At 48.3% G+C, this 7,622-nt stretch overlaps 1 pseudogene; it reads left to right on the top strand.

Moving 5' to 3' along the window:
* The first annotated feature begins 1,074 nt into the window (after positions 1-1,074).
* On the top strand, positions 1,075-6,800 carry LOC136526804 (uncharacterized; annotated as a pseudogene).
* The last annotated feature ends 822 nt before the right edge of the window (positions 6,801-7,622 follow it).

Consider the following 7,622-nt stretch of genomic DNA (forward strand, 5'->3'; position numbering starts at 1 on the left):
TCAAACAACTTCATCTTCAAGTTAAGTCGCCTTGCTTGACTCCTCGCCTTTCATCTCCGTCTATAACCGACTCTTGATTTCATATCCGAATTCACTAACATCATTCCATTCGATGCCACCTCCTAATTGGTCGTCTTTTTGCCATTATTTACCAATGCATATAATCCTTGCTTCTTGACTCCCACTGGTTTGAAAATACTTGTCTATCCGCCCTCTATACAGTCCTAGAAGCATTTCTCTAGAACACTAACCTTAGCCATAGAAATGCACACCAGTAATAAATAAAATGAAATTGATAAAATGTACATTAAAGAAAGTATATGTATTTGGTATCATGCGAAATTGTATAAACGACATCTGTCACTATGCGAAAGTTCTAGTAACGTCACCATGTACTTTGGAGGGCTAGATTTTAAAGTTGAAAGGTGTAAATTGTCGTCAATTAGATAACAGTTTTATATCTAGCTTATGCATCGTACACGCTACATAGATTCGATTCGTTGTATAATGCCAACGGTGGAAAATGCAGAAACATATTTGCATGGATAACGTTTTCATATCTAGCTTATGCATCATATACGCTACATAGATTCGATTGTCGGATACGGCCTATAATGGCAAATGCACAGACACATTTGTATATCATGGTTTACGCAGAGAATCTATCTCAGATCTATACGTTAGATCCGACGTGTCATTAAAGTAATCCTCTAACAAGAAACAAAACGATTAGCTCTAACCGAAACATAGCTTCTCAGGTGAAAGATTCTTTAGTTACGACGTCTCCACACACACAACTTTTTCCTACTAACCCTATATAATAGAAAAGCAAAAACTTTGTTACAATAATCTAACACCAACCAGAGAAAACGAGAAACAGAAACGCAAAAACGCCAACCGAGTAGGAAACTACAAACCTCCTGCATAAGGAAAACCGCCGCCGGAAGAGTATAATAGATAGAAAACCAGAAAACGAAAGCGAAGAAAACCAGCCACCGAAGCGAGCGGAGGGTTTTTGAGTAATCCGACGCGAGCACGCAGGCTGCCTGTACTGCTACTCGTCTAGTCCCTCCCCCCCACCCACGCGCCCCCGTTTCCCTCCCCTCCCATTCCCCGCAAACCAAGCGACGACGCGCCCCACGCCATGAGCTAAAACATTGAGCCAGTCGCCGCTCCAGTCCTCTGCTCTTCCTTCCGCCCGCGCCAGCGCCTCGGGGTCGTGCGGGGGCTAGGGTTTGGATTCGTGGGTGGAGCCCGAGGCTAGATCCAGCAGGGGGAGGGAGGTACAGGAAGGAGGGGAGGGGAGGGGTGGTGGGCCCAGCCGGGGCGGATGGCCGCCACCGCCGGGGCGTCAGACGACGGCGGTAGCGTCGGCGGCGGCGGGGGCGGCGAGCGGATGAAGCTGCTGTGCAGCCTGGGCGGGCGCATCCTCCCGCGCCCGGGGGACGGCACGCTGCGGTACGCGGGCGGGGACACCCGGATTGTGTCCGTGCCGCGCGGGGTGTCGCTGCCGGACCTCCTCGCGCGACTCGCCGACGCGTACGGCGGCGCCACGGGCCCGCACTTCGCCGTCAAGTACCAGCTCCCCGACGAAGGGCTCGACGCGCTCATCTCCGTGTCCTCGCCGGAGGATCTCGACAACATGGTCGAGGAGTACGACAAGCTCAACGGCGCCAGCCCGAAGCTGAGGGTGTTCATCTTCCCCATCCTGGATGCGGCGGGCAGCAGCGGCGCCGCAGGCGGGGAGGAGTTGGAGACCGGGAGCTTCGACGCCGGCCTTCGGTACCTGGAGGCCGTGAACGGCATTGTGCGCAAGGACAGCATCGCGAGCCTCTCCTCCACGCAGTGCTCTGACGGGGGGCTGCCCCCTCCGGCGCATTCAGGTGGCGGCGGCGGCCCTGGGTCTCCAGCTGGGCTCTCCCCCACCTCCACTAGCTCAAATGATGCTGCGAGATCGAACATCAGTGGGGCTGGGGTGGTGCCTCCGCCCCTTGTTGATGTCTTCAGCAATGCTGCTCCTGCTCCTGTACAGGTTAAGCCGCAGGAGATTGCTGCTGAAGGGAGGGCTCCCCAGGCGAATCCACATCCACATCCAGAGGTAGCTACACATCCCCATCCGGAGGCAGCGAGGTACAGGCAGCCACTGTCGCAGCTGCCACCACTGCCTCCTGTGTTCATGAACGATCATAGAGATGCCATTCAGGGTCTCAATCAGCAGCCGCCAGGTCACGGGGCAAGATTGGACGACTTGCCACCTGTGCTTGAAGGCATTGCCTCACTCTCACTCTGATCCAGTGGTGAATGAGTATGGCAATGAGGTGCATGGAGGGGCTGCTCCTGAGCCTGGGCCTGTGTTCATGAGCCTGCGGCCTGAAGATGTGGCGAGGATGATGATACTGGAGAGGGGTGTTCAGGCACCGATGGGGGCTTATGGATACACACATATGCATCCAGTGCCGCAGGAGAGGGTTTATGTGCCCAAGATGGAAGGGGTTACAAACTCAGTGCTCATTGATCCAACTGGCTTGCATCAGCATGTGTATGTCCAGCAGCAGCAGCAGCAGCAAATGCCGCCACAACAGTTGCCGTCGACCTATGGGTTTGGCCATATTCCTGTGATTCCTAGCGAGAAGGACAGAGTAGTTTCTCCAAGTTCTGCCCATACTGATGTTGCGAGCTCTCATCATCAATTTATGCAGCAGTCACAGCAGCAGTTACCTTCTGGCCATGGGATGCCTCAGTATCCAGTGAAGCCTGCTAGTCCCAATAACCCGCTTGCTGGTGAAGGTAGTGCAAGTGGCAATTCAAGGCATCGTGAGGATGGGCAGGTGTATCGTGACAATGCGCCTGCAGTTGCCCCTGTGGCCGTGCCAACATACATGGCAAATGTGGACAGGATGATGGATTCACTCCGGATGAGCCCCAGCGAGGTTTCTGGCTCTACTGAACAAAGGAAACATGCAATGTCTCCTGACAGTGGTTTACCCCAGAATGCAGTGCCTAGATCACTCTCAGGGGCATCCAGAGAATAGTATCAGTACCTGGCCAGATACCCGAGCAAATGAGGTTGATCCAAGCAACACCAATACTTTTTTTGATGTTAGTGAACCAAAGGTATTGCTTCAAACTGAATCTGCACCACCCCCTTCTGTGGCCGGCTCTTACCTGCACAATGTCCAGCATGTTAATATGAGCCATATGCCACATATGATGAGCATTGGTGGACCCTATTCTAGTTATGTTGTTGCTACAGTCGGACCTGGTGGATTGCCTCAATCAACTTATGGTATTGATATGGTCTATCCAAATGCCACTGTTAATCCAGTGAGTGAGAGAAGAGATGTTCCGCCTGAAGTTTATCACAAGGAAGCTCCACATGAAGTCGTAGCTCCTCCAAACACAGTTCAGTTGCCGACAGCAGCATTGGCAAACCATGCTCCAAATGTGGATCAAGCAGCTGCAAATGCACATGCACTGCCACCAAGACCTAAGAGGGTAGCAAGCAGAGAGAACATCAGCCCAAAGGATCCCCATACACACAACTCTTTGTTGAACTGCAAAGGGCCAGATCTGAATATTCCAGCTGAGGATGTTTCTCTCCAGAAACAGTCAGATCACAAAGGTACAGATTCAACACATGCTTTTTATATCACAAATATTCTGTTCTTAATGATACTTTACTATGAAACCTTGTTAATATACTTGTGAGTTTTATTCACATCGATCATCAATCCAGGTGATGACATCTCTAACCCAGATTTACTGAGTATGGAGGATGGGTTAGCTACATCTAAAGCTCAGTCATCCGAGCCTCAACCTCCTCTGCTAAATGAAGGAGTTGGGGCCGTTACCAATAAAGTAGAAGGTGAAGTCCACCCCAACGAGGTTAGGAACTGATTATCTAGATGCTTCTAAATGTCCTCATTTATGTTGGCCATAATGCTAAACAAGGGAAGAGTGCAGGTTTCCAAGAGCAGACCAGCAGATTGGATTTCAGGATTTCCAGTTTCAGATGGACGCCTGCAGGTTAGGATCATAGTATAGCTTATTAAGTGTGTTCATCTTTAATATTGTACCATATGGTTATAACATTTTGCATCCATGGCTGTTGCAGATTATAAAGAACAATGACCTTGAAGAGCTCCAAGAGCTTGGTTCTGGAACCTTTGGAACTGTCTATCATGGTAAATGGAGAGGCACAGATGTTGCAATAAAACGAATCAATGATAGATGTTTTGCTGGGAAACCATCGGAGCAAGAAAAGATGGTTTGTTCTCATACTTCGTATCTTTGTTTTTGAATAAGCTTGTCTGTATATTGATATGCCTTGAATATTTTCAGCGGTTTGACTTCTGGAATGAAGCATCTAAACTTGCCGATCTGCACCACCCAAATGTTGTCGCTTTTTATGGTGTTGTTCTTGATGGACCTGGGGGATCCATTGCCACAGTTACAGAATATATGGTCAATGGCTCACTTAGGACAGCTTTGCTAAAGAATGCCAAGTCCGTTCCTTTTACATTGCATATAACTCACCTTCTTTAATGATATATGCTGCTCAGAATTAGAAATGAATGGTGCTACATGGTGCTGATGTTTTGTTTTTTCTTGGCAGAACCCTCGATCGACGTAAGAGATTAATTATTGCCATGGATACAGCCTTTGGAATGGAATACTTGCATAGCAAAAACATCGTGCACTTTGACCTGAAAAGTGACAATTTGCTTGTTAATTTAAGGGACCCTCAGCGTCCAATATGCAAGGTAAGCAGCACAGTCAATCCTATTATTCTATTCTTGCACTTAGTTGCTAGATCACTGTCTTCTCTTGTTTGTCATATTCACTTTGCTTGACATAGGGAGACCATCCTGTATGAACTTTCTATGTTTAGCAGTAAGCTATTTTTTGTTGCTGTAAAACAAAATGCTTTTGCAAGTTTGAAGTACATTACTTGTTACTATTATGAGATGGGCATTTAGTTTGACAGCTCAAGAGTCAAGAACTGCTGATAGGACTGGACTCTTATCCACAGATAACAATACTTGTTACTTAAGCAAATTGTTATGTGTCTCTAAAATTACACACATTCGATGGGTATCACAAACTGAGGTGTCTGATTGGCACTTGGATGAACATGTAATATATATGCTTCGATGTAGCAGTTTCTGTCATAGACTCTCGGTGCTGTGTAAAGAAAAGTCTTACAACACAAATGATGTTTATTGCTATACAATCTTAGGACTAAAACACCTTCGCTGGGGATCATTGTGGCCTTGTGGCTTAACTGACACATCCTATTATTGGCACTTGAAGAAATATATGGAATACGTATGATTAGATGATGGAACAGTTCCTTTCGTGGTACTGTGAATAAAAGTACAAACTTGAATGGAGTGCATGCATGTACAATTTAATGAGAAAGAATGTATAAATGCTAATAGCATGATACGGTCTTGTAAGTAGCTTCAGAATTGCTTGTTTGCCATCTGAATTGTGTATGCTATTATAGTTGGATGCCATGTATCTACATCTTAGGATATTAGCTTCTGTAATTTGGGTAACACTGAACAGTACCCCTTTTCCTATATATGTAGGTTGGTGATCTTGGGCTTTCAAAAGTGAAGTGTCGGACCCTCATCTCTGGAGGTGTCCGGGGAACACTTCCATGGATGGCCCCAGAACTTCTGAATGGTAGCAGCAGCTTGGTCTCAGAAAAGGTGTGATAGTTTGTTTCTATTCTTCAGTATACATATGATTTGGAGTATTCTTTTGGTTCTGCTGGCACTTTGAAGTTCACATAGAATTGACACATAAATGATGGCATGCTGGCTCTTTCAAGTTCACATAGAACTGACACAAATGTTGCTATGCTGGCCTCAGGTTGATGTGTTCTCTTTTGGGATTGTTCTCTGGGAACTGCTAACAGGAGAAGAGCCATATGCAGATTTACACTATGGTGTTATAATAGGTGGGCACAAATCTGCTGTGGCATAAGTGTTTCTTAACCCGTGGGAGTTCTATTGCAGTAGATGTGGTCAATAATCCTTATTGATTAGATTGAAACCTAAAATGTCCTCGTGTATGCAGGTGGCATTGTGAGCAACACTCTACGGCCGCCAGTGCCCGACTCCTGTGACCCAGAGTGGAGGTCACTAATGGAGCAATGCTGGTCAACAGAACCATCTGAGCGGCCAAACTTTACAGAGATTGCGAACAGGCTGCGTTCCATGGCAACATTCCAGAAGGTACAACACTAAGGGGCCGTAGAGCAGTCGTCAAACTTGCAGGTTATATCCATGGACCAGTTCGCCACCCGCCATATATGCCTAGGATCTGTTCATACCCTTCATTTGTTCGTATATGTAATCAAAAGTTACCCGCCAGTGTGTCTACAAAGTGTCGCAATGGACGCAGCAGATGCCTATTCATTCATTCATACCGTTTTGGTCGAGAGGTGCGTTCAATAAGTTACTAGTCTAGTGTCCGTTATAGGGGAGGAGTCAGATATTATTATTCTTATTTTCATTTTCTTCTTCTTTTCACCCTTTTCTCTGGGTAATAATTGGGTTACTTGGAAACTGTTGGTCAGTCAGTCAGGTCAGGTCGGTCGGTCGGTCAGTTAGAATGTGAACTGGTTGTTGCTGGGTAAGTATGGTTTGTTGGTATATTACAAGTCTGGGAACAGAGAGTGAGGTCCTGCTTGTAAAAAGATCTGCTTTGGTTTTGTGATTGAGTTATAGTGCTATATACTGAAACCCAAATCCCCCGGTGCCATTGAAAAATCTGAGCTGTTTGGTGCATGTCTTTGGTGGGAGCATCGTCTCCACTCTCCAGATATATGTGTGCTTCCTTGCTCCCTGCAGCTTTGCATCCCTTGTTCCTCATGCTCCTGACTGCCCTGACTGATGTGAACAATGGTGAGTGCTCAGCGTTGCGGCTTGAAGTTGTCAGGCTGTGGGCTGAGGACCGCAGAGCCAGCAGGCAGCCATGGCGACGAGTCGACGATGGCCGTGCAGTCGTGATGGCGACGGCGACGGCGACGCACGCATGGCTTCCCCCGTTCCGGGAGGCTTGGCGGTGGCGCGCCCACCATGACCCCGCACGCCCGCCGCGATCCGGCGTGTCACGTATGGGGCGCACGCCCCGTGCGCGTTGCCGTGTACGTGTGCGCTCGCGCCAACGCAGGAATCGCATCTGCCGATCCACCCCATGGGCAAGTGGGTCATGCTCGTATCGGGCTGACCGTGCCCACACCAGCTTGCGGAAAATCTCTGCACTCTCCACGACGCCACCGGACCGGAGGGAACCCAGATCCAGCATCGCGGGCCGCGACTCGCGACGCGGCAGTAAATTTTTTTTGGGCGTTTCCTTCTTCTTTTTTAACCCCAGGGAAAAAAAGGAAATGGTTTGTAGGACTGACTAGTGGGCCCTTGTGTCCTGTCGTGATCCCGGGGAATCGGAGTAAAAGGGACCGGGATCTCATCGAGCTTCACCAGCTTTGGAAGCAGCTGCACTGCAAATGTGTCGAGTGACAGCGCGCGCTCTCCCAGTCCCGTTCATCCACGCATTTGCAATCTGCATCTCTAGCCATAGGAAACCTAGCCTGGGATTGAGAGTGAAAG

The sequence above is a fragment of the Miscanthus floridulus genome, chromosome 19 (assembly GCF_019320115.1).
Source record: "Miscanthus floridulus cultivar M001 chromosome 19, ASM1932011v1, whole genome shotgun sequence".
NCBI classification, from domain to species: domain Eukaryota; kingdom Viridiplantae; phylum Streptophyta; class Magnoliopsida; order Poales; family Poaceae; genus Miscanthus; species Miscanthus floridulus.